Genomic DNA, 10,000 nt, shown 5'->3' on the forward strand with positions numbered 1-10,000 from the left:
CCAAGGTAACGCACAGAGTCCTTGACGGCAATATTCCGACCTCCTACTTTTATCACAGGTGGCCTCTCTCTGTCGAGAGAGCCTTTTAAGAATACCATCTCGGTCTTGGTCGCAGACAGCGACAATTTCTGCTGGTCGCACCAGCGAGAAATGGTGTCCACAACCAATTGGCCATTGCTTTCTAGACCCTTCCTGCTGTTCGCGAAGATCAAGACAAGAAGGTCGTCTGCATAGGCGATGGGCTCGCAAGCGAGCCCGGCGTTCGATAAGAGCTGTAGAACCTCGTCGAAGACTAAGTTCCAACAGCTCGGACCAAGAATCGATCCCTGTGGGCAGCCCTTAGTGACTTTCTTCCGCACTGCACCGCGATCAGACACCATAGTCACCACGCGGCCGTCGAAGTAGTCGACCACCAATCTAAATAGGTTTTTTGGGCAGCCTCGCTTCCTCAACGCGTTGAGTATGCTTGGCCACCAGACATTATCAAAGGCCGCAGCAATGTCGAAGAGCAGACCCACGACGTACTTTTCCTCTCGACCGGACGCAAGCTCCCTCATCTTTACCACGGCATCAGTCGTGGATCGATGCGGCCTGAATCCGTATTGCCGATCGGAGGCGTAGTCGGGGTGCAAAAACAAACTAGCTAATCGCGTAGCGATTAGCTTCTCCAAGACTTTGCCTACGACCGAAAGCAAGCATATTGGTCTGTAGGACTTTATCTCCGTTTCAGGTTTCTCGGGTCCTTTAAGGATGGTAATGATGGACCCGACTTTCCATTCCACGGGAAAGACTCCGTGTGCCAGGCATCCGTTGTAGAGTCGGAGGAGCTCGCGTGAGATTGTATTACACGAACGTTTTAAAATCTCCGGCTCGATCCGATCTAGGCCTGGACACTTGCCGCTCTTCAGTCGGTTGACCGCCGATCTGAGCTCCGAGAGGGTGAAGGGACTGGCGTCCTCACTCTCCGGCTCGATGGCAGCTTCCCTCCTGACTCGCGCATGATCCGGGGAGTCATTCGCGGGGCTATCGTCCGGAATTAACCCCTCCAGCAGCGCGGAAGCGGTGGAGTCCCAGTCTGTGGTGTAACCCTGGGCAGTGTTACGATTTATATTCGAGATGACCGTGCTGGCTGTCATCTTCTGCCTCGTGATCTTATAAATGAGGCCCCAGGGTTCCTTGTTTCCCTGCTCGGTCACGAATGCACGCCAGCTGTGCGACCGAGCAGCTTTGATGGCGGCTTTGTAGGCCTTTCTCTGTTTAAGATACTCGGTCCTCTTGGCCGCCCTCTGCTCCTCTGAACATGCTGCGTTCTGCGAGGCTCGTCTAAGTTTGTAGACTCGCCTCTTTTGCCTCGTCAGGTCGGCCGTCCACCATGGGACGGATTTTGAATGCCACTGCTTGGTTGGCATCGAGGAGTCGCACGCTTGGACGATCATTCTTTCGATCTCCTGTGCTAGATGTTCGACATCCCCCTTATTGTTCAATGGATCGGGGGATATACTCCTCTTACTTTCCTGCAGCGCCTTGTCGAACTCGGGCCATTTTGCGCTTCGGAGTCGGAACCTTGGTAATAATCCGTTCCGGTTGGTGCTGCTGTTGCTACTAATTTCGGCAGCACCGTCCTCGGCGCAAAAACTCAAAGAAAACTCTATGACTCGGTGGTCGCTGGTCGTCAGGTCCTCGCGGACCTTCCAACCTCGCACCTTGTCGCAAATATCAGGTGTCGATAGTGTGACGTCGATGTATGACTGTCCACTAGGGCTGGAAAACGTCGGAGCGTTTCCAGCCTCGTTCAAGACAACCAAGCCATGGCTCACGATAAACTCTTCGAGTTTACGGCCTCTCACGTCCGTCTCCGCGCTGCCCCACTGGGCTGATTTCGCGTTAACGTCGGCAGAGATAATGACTCGGTTATGCTTAAGTGCGGAAAGAGCTCTCTCCAACCGCGCCAGACCTGATTCAACGTCATCGGAGCATTGAAAGTACTGGCTGATCAGGAAGAAGCTCCCAAACGAACCCGAGATGCTGACACAGGACAAATGCGTGTCGCACAAGTTAGAGACTTTGACCACGGTTAGATCCGGGTTTCTGACCGCTATTGCAGCCATCACCGGTTCGCCTGCCGTGATCAGCCTCGTTCTCAAGCCTAGCCCGGGCACAGTACCCCGCCAGCTATATGGCTCTTGTGCAAGCAACACATCTACCCCTCGCCTATGCATCTCAGTCCGGACTTCGTCGGTCACGTTTCGGGCCCGCTGCATGTTATGCTGCATGACCCGTATGACTCTCGAGCGTCGCCGGTCGTTTGTACTATCCATTCGAGATTCAAATTATTATTCCTGTCTAATGCGAGACATCTCCAAAACCAGCGCTTCCTGATAGGAGGCGCAGGCCGGGTCTCGCGACTTATGGTCGTGTGGCCGCCCTCTGTCTTTGCAGTTGGAACAAACCGGAGGCTTGCTCTTCCTGCTGCAGAGCGCATAGCCGTGCCCTTTTTCGGCACAATGTCCGCAGACATCCTCTTTGAATTTACAGCGCTTCGCGGTGTGCCCGAAGCGCTGGCACTTATAGCAACGGGTGACCTGTATGAAGTCCCGCACACGGCAGGAACTCCACCCAAGGTACACCCGGTCCCCTCTCTGCGCCAGCCGCCGACGAATCTGCGGACTGACGGCCACTACCCAGTTGGCTGTCTCCGGGGTCTTGCCAGCCATGCGACTGACCCGAACACCCGAAGGCACATCCTTCTGGGACGCCTCAGAGAGGTTTTGCCTCCAAAGACTGGAGGCAATTTCCTCCTTGCCCATCCCTTTCGGAATGTCATAAATCAGGACCTCGGGGTCCCGTTTGCTGGGCAAGGAGACGGACAGTCCCGCACTCGCCAGCTTCTTATTGCCTACGAAGGCTTTTAGGTCCTCCTTGCGATCGGTTTCGACGACGATGCCACCGGAGTGGATGCGTCGAACCGATCTGACACGGATCGCCTCCTTCGCAGGTTTTACGATCGACAGAACAGCTCTCTTAGTAGCATCGCTGTTCTGTCCTTTATCCTTTGGCGGGAAGATACGCACCACGTATTGTGTCGGTGGTCTTCTCGCCTCCGGAGTCGCTGACTGGTTGACCTTTGCCACTTGGGCGTAGGTCAACTGCGCGGCATTGGAGACCGTCTTCGGGAGGGATCCCTTGGACGGCCCAGGTCGCGCCGCACTCATTACGGCAGGGCGCGCTTTTAGGTCCGCCCTGACCGCGGCGAGTTGCCCTTCGACGAAGCTGTTTCTTTGAATCAGCTCCTGGACCAACTCGTTGAGTGCTCCGACTTCTGCTAGTATCTTCGACCCGGACTCCTTGTTGACTTTCGACTCGGGTCGAAAGCAAAAGGTCCGTATCTCCGATACTCGCCTGAAGGCTTCGTCTCTCACGAGATCGAGAGGCCGTACCTTGTGCCCGGAAACCGTCCCCTTCGATTTCCTGGCCTGGTTTGCTGCGGCCTTGCCAGTAGGTGCGACTGGCTTGGCACGCTTCGATTTTTTGGTGACGGTTTTCCAACCGCCACCTTCGGGGTCTTCGACACGCACGGGTGCCGGTTGCACCTTCACGAGCGTGTCTTTGACTTGTTCGATTTTTTTGGGTTTCCCCTTCCCAGCCTTGCGGCTGGGGGAGTCCCCCGACTTGGGCGCTGTCCCCACGTTACCGGTGTCCGGCGCGCCTTCTTCCGTGGCCTCAGTTTTCACCGAGACCGCTCGCGTGGGTGTCACGCATCTCTCCAAGGTCACACGAGGATTGGCGATGTTTAACACCTTCCCGGACCTTGTCTTTTTCGCAGACGCAGGAGGGCTAACAGCTGCTGCTGTAGCTTCCGCGTCTGTGGCGACGGCTTCACTCCGAGTAGGAGCTGGACCCGCCGACTTTGATCGTTCAATTTGTGTTTTCGATTTAGATCCCATAATGTGAATCTTTCTTTCATCCGGTACGCTCCCCGGCCACCACCGACCCACACATTTTGGAACCCGCCATCAGGCTGGGTTAGGGCTACGCACCGGACATAGTCTGCTGACTGGGCCGATTACTCAACCCAGCCCGCGTCCTCGCCCGTCAGAACCCACTCGCCGAAGCGTATGGTCGTTCCAAGCCGATTGACTGGACCAGGGCTGCTTTTCTCGTCCAGCCTCCCATCTAGCCGAAGCAGAGGCCAAAGGTACGTGTTGGGGACGTCTCACCCGCAGGAGAGGGCCCCCTCAGATCCCAGGATCCTCTTTTCCGACGACAAGGGTCGCCACGCACGGCAAACACGCGGGAGACAGCAGTCGGAGAGGCTGCCTCTTCCTCTCCACCACACTTCGTTCGGTTCGCTGCGTTTTGAGAACACGAGCTATCCAGCGGTACCTTTTTCGTGGAGGCTCAAGTGTGGCTAGGGCACGTTTGCCCCTTGCGGCCTGGGTTGCCCAGGCGATTGGTTGCATCCCGATTTCTAGATCCAGCGGCATGTTGCTACGTGGCGCGCTCAGACAACGAAAATGCGGCATTCCGGTCAGACCAGAAAAACCGCATAACGTGACGCGGGGGACTGCAGCCACAAGTGACAACAGTCCCCCGGTAGGGAGTAGTACAGCATATTCAATGCTGTACATGAACACGCCACAGCCCGTATGCTTAGTTCAAGGGCCTCGCCATTATGCGAAGTACTACATGTACAACGCACTGGCGGTCTCAAAACACCCTCATCGCCGATGCATCTGATGCATCCGTCAACTCGGCAGCATTCACTCCGTCGGCGTGTTGCTTTGTGGCGTGTTCAGATAACGAAAATGCGGCATTCCAGTCAGACCAGAAAAACCGCATAACGTAACGCGGGGGACTGAAGCCACAAGTGACAACAGTCCCCCGGATGGGAGTAGTACAGCATATTCAATGCTGTACATGAACACACCACAGCCCGTATGCTTAGTTCAAGGGCCTCGCCATTATGCGAAGTACTACATGTACAACGCACTGGCGGTCTCAAGTGCTTTCATCGCCGATGCACCTATCGACTCAGCAGCAACATTCAATCCGACGGCGTGTTGCTTCGTGGCGTGTTCAGACAACGAAAATGCGGCATTCCAGTTAGACCAGAAAAACCGCATAACGTGACGCGGGGGACTGCAGCCACAAGTGACAACAGTCCCCCGCTAAGGAGTAGTACAGCATATTCAATGCTGTACATGAACACGCCACAGCCCGCATGCTTAATCTCGGGCCTCGCCATTATGCGAAGTACTACATGTACGACGCACTGACGGTCTAAAATGCCTTCATCGTCGACGCATCCATCGACTCGGTAGTAGCAACAACCTTCGCGAGGACTAGTTCGGGGGTCGCCTCTCAACCCTGGGTGGCCACAGACCGCCACCGCCAGTAGATAGGGACAGATGGGAATCTCGTTAATCCATTCATGCGCGTCACTAATTAGATGACGAGGCATTTGGCTATTTTTTTTTTTTTTTTTTTTTTTTTTTTTTTTTTTTTTTTTTTTTTTTTTTTATAGAGAGGAAAATCTTTTATAGACACCACGGAATTCTTCGACGTGGTAGTGTGGGATTCCTTATACCCACTAAAAACCTCTCTCTTCTCACGCCTAGATGTTATGGCGGAGGACGGCTTTATTTCCTGGTGCCGAATTTGCGATGTTGGGGCCCAGGTTGCCCATTACAGTGGCCGTGAATCGGGCGATCACCCAACGCCCTCCCTATTACCCGGATGACAGATGTTGTTTGTCATCTTATTCCATCTTGTCCAGTTCGTGTGCGATCCCTGAAGGGCCCTCGTAGTTATTGATCTTAAGAGCCCTTTGAGTCCTAGTGCGGAGATCGATTCAGCCGAGAGCGATGCCCACACGCCGCGCCAGGAGATGGTGACCGACGTCACTCTAACAGCTTCCGCCAAAACCCCAAATTCCTGGGCGACGCGATGCCTTAACAGCGGGGTGTCGTATTTAGCGACTTTCCTCGCATGTGCATCATTAAGCGACGTCGCACCGCTAACGACCTGGCTGTCGATGACCCTGACAGCTCCATCCTTAAAGGCCACCAAATCAGGCTTCTGCAGACCCGACTGCAGGACATAATGCGGATTCTCCCTAACCCTCCACCCACTCTGCCTCAGACCAAATGCTACGATTCGGCATATGGCATCGTGTCTGAGTATTCGACCCCCATGAGTCCGGTGACATCCCTGCACTATGTGTGCCGCCGTCTCCGTTACGGCGCACCCAGCACGACACAACACAGGAGCCCCATTCCCACGACGGCCTCTTGATGTTCTTACTCTGGTGGGCAGGGCGTTAATACGTACATGGTGATATTGCACGTAATCCCTGCCGGGGATCCCCGCAGAACAGGCGTCAACCCAAGAGCTGCTATCGATGACTTTAGCAGCCTCACGCAATTCTCCTCCATCGTTAGACTGATGGAGTAAAGATGCCCAGTATTTGGCACGATCCTCAGGTCGGAAGAGCGCCCGACCTTGGATAGTCAGAGCACTCTCCGCCCGTCGAACCGCTGCCACAACCGCCGGATGTTGTGAGGCATCTCTTGCAGCCGCACAGGAGGACCTCGCCATTGATGTTAACCTGGCGTGCATCATACCCGGTATCGATGTTCGAAACGCGGGGATGCCAAGTCCACCCTCCTTGCAACTGGCGTGGAAATACCCAAGTGGTACATCTTTGGGCAGACGCAACCACCTTCGAACGGCCAGCCGCGTCTGTTTATCTAATGCCTTCAAGATTTTAAGTGGGCATCTTGTCAAAACCAGCTGGTGATAAAAACGCGGAATGAGGAAACAGCGCAAGATCTTGAGGCGCTGTTGAGGCTTGAGTGGCGCCTTGGTGATATTGGCCAACTCTCTGTCTAGCTTGCCCCCAGGTTTTTCAATACCCATTGGCGAGATCTTAATGCCCAGATATCGGAAGCCCTCGGTAGGTCCCAGTTGTTTTATAGACCGACCGTTGACCTCAAATTTGCTGGCGGAGAGTATCTTGTACTTCTTTTCTTTACCAGCGATCTGGATGGACATAGCCAGACATTTATCGGAGTTGAATTCCAACCCGTACTTTCGTGCCTCTTCCTCAGCCGCTCGAAGCATGCCCTGCATTCCTGAAACGGAGGACGCGAACAAGATCAGGTCATCCGCATATGCCAGTATATTGACCCTTTGCTCCCTGATAACATAGCCGACCTCCTCGGGTAACACCCTTATCACCCGGTCCATGACGATCGAGAATAGCAGGGACGACAAGGGATCGCCCTGCCGCACACCCCTCACTACCGCGATCGGATCCGATGTCTCGCCACGGACCTGAAGCACGGTTCGGCTATTACGGTACGTCGCTGTTATGTACCTCACAAAGAGCTCCGGGAGTCCCAATCCCCTTAGTGCCGATGTTATGGCATGGTGACTAACGCTGTCAAACGCCCTGGCCACATCTAAGGACACAACGTGAAGCTGCTTTAAGCAGCTCCGTGCGTCACGAAGGGCAGTTGATAGTACAAGCACGTTCTCAGCACAGCCATCGTGTACTCCTCGTTGCCGCTCATCGATGAGACCGGCTTTTGCCAATCTCACCGCCAAGATTTTATGCAGCTGACGAACGACGACTGAAGCCACACTTATAGGACGGAACTCGGATGGTGTTGAGCTTCCGTCCTTCTTAGGGATAAATACCGTCCTGCTGATGAGGAGCTCAGATGGAAATGCCCCTACCGCAAGGATGACATTATAAAATAAGGTTCTTAGAACTACTGGCACACTCCTCCATTGCCTGCTCGAGATGTTATCGAGACCCGATGCCGAGGAGAGCGGGATCTCATTGGCCTGGATCTCATGGCCACGAACCGGCTCAGCGATCCAATGCAGGTCCTCCCTTTCCTGAACTGGATGAAGGTGCTCAATGGGGACAGAAGGACTGGTGAGCATAGGTGTCCAGTACTCCACCATCTCGCCAACGGTTGGTGTTTGAGCCTGCACCGGGCCATCCAGTACAAGCTTGGCCGCGCGAGACATGTCCTTCCTCCAGAGTTCCTGCATGGCCGCATACTCCCTTCTCCTCAGTCTCCACCTCGGCACGGGCCCGGCAGGTGCAGCTTTAGGTGGCCGGAGCAGTGGTGTTCTCCGCTCCTTTACTTTCGCAGAAGGCGTCGGAAAGACTCGTTGAAGCCATCGACAACAAGCACTCGGTGTTATTGGTTCTCGATTAAGAACCGTTCTCGCAAGACTTACGAGTTCCTCCGCTTCATGGGATTTCACCCTTTCGGCCGGATCAATCAGCTTACGGATAGCGTCAATATATTGGCACTGATGTTGCTGTGCCGACGCAGAGTGCTCCTGAACAGGAGTAGGCGAATCCGCCTGTCGATGACTTGTGTCGTGATGTTGAGTGACACTGGAGGTTGAAGGTTGAGACTCAACGGCAGTTCCACGCTCGCGGCATACACCGATCTTCTGTGTAACAAGAGCTTTATACGTCAATTTCTTTCTGAGGCCCTTCAGTCGATCAAGACTGAATTTATTGTCGAAGACCGTCAGCAGATGTTCGTTCATAAATTTGACGTTGCCCTGCACACTCGCAAGCGCCTCAGCCGCCGCCACCATCTCAGTCTCTTCCTGAGTCCACCTAACCTTCTTTACGGCCACCTGCACTCGTTGGTTGGCCTCGTCTGGATGAGCTCTCCTCACATGGACCCCTAACCCGATGGAAGTGGGAAAGGATCGCGAACAATGGGGACATGGATGTAGTGCCCCCCGCGACGCAGGATGTTGTGCGTCGTTACTGGACTGGCTGGGTTTATTTCTCGAGGTCGTCGGACAAACATTCCGATCCACTGTGGCCGCTGTCGTAGGGTCGGCGATCCGAGTGGCCCGAGGGCCCGCCGACAATGGGTCACTTGACCCATAATCTTTCTTTTGATTCTTCGGGCCTACGACAATAGAGCCATGGGGGTGGCAACCCCATGACCCATAACATGCCTCCCTCAAAGTGACTAGAGCCGCCGCCACATTAGCGCGAAGGCAGGCCATTTGGGTGGGCTGCACCCTTACAGCGGCTCATTACTGCTAGGCAGCACGTCGTGTCGCACAGAATTTAGCCGCAATGAACTGAATGGACAGGTCCAAACAATACATCACGTTACCGTCGGGAACCACGAGGAGGTACCTGTGCGACTAGGACGGGAGAGGCTAATGGACCTAACAAGAGGTCTATATTACGCATCACCGTCCCGCGGGAGGCCAAGGCACGGGACCGAGCTCGGATCCCAGCCACGAGAGCCGTTCACCTCGCCCAGGCCCGGCACGTCAGCCAGACCCGCTTCCCGACCAAGCCCGACACGCCCCGCTCCTCAGAGCCAATCCTTATCCCGAAGTTACGGATCCAATTTGCCGACTTCCCTTACCTACATTAATCTATCGACTAGAGGCTCTTTACCTTGGAGACCTGCTGCGGATATGGGTACGAACCGGCGCGACACCTCCACGTGGCCCTCTCCTGGATTTTCAAGGTCCGAGGGGATGATCCGGACACCGCCGCAACTGCGGTGCTCTTCGCGTTCCAAACCCTATCTCCCTGCTAGAGGTTTCCAGGGAACTCGAACGCTTATACAGAAAAGAAAACTCTCCCCGGATCTCCCGACGGCGTCTCCAGGTCATTTTGGGTTACCCCGACGAACACTCTTACGAGGGCCCGAATGGTATGCGGTTCCGCTGCCGGGTTCCGGAATAGAAACCGGATTCCCTTTCGCCCAATGGGTGTTTTTTGTGCATGTATATAATAACAAAATATGCTGCGATTTATATAATAATAAAAAAAATAATAAAATAGCTGCGTTTTTTTTACAAGTGTTTAACGTCTTAGGACACCTCATCTACATAGGATTTCTCTTAGGGCTTAGGATCGACTGACTCGTGTGCAACGGCTGTTCACACGAAACCCTTCTCCACGTCAGTCCTCCAGGGCCTCGCTGGAGTA

This window comes from Megalopta genalis, unplaced genomic scaffold (assembly GCF_051020955.1).
Source record: "Megalopta genalis isolate 19385.01 unplaced genomic scaffold, iyMegGena1_principal scaffold0137, whole genome shotgun sequence".
Taxonomy (NCBI): Eukaryota; Metazoa; Arthropoda; class Insecta; order Hymenoptera; family Halictidae; genus Megalopta; species Megalopta genalis.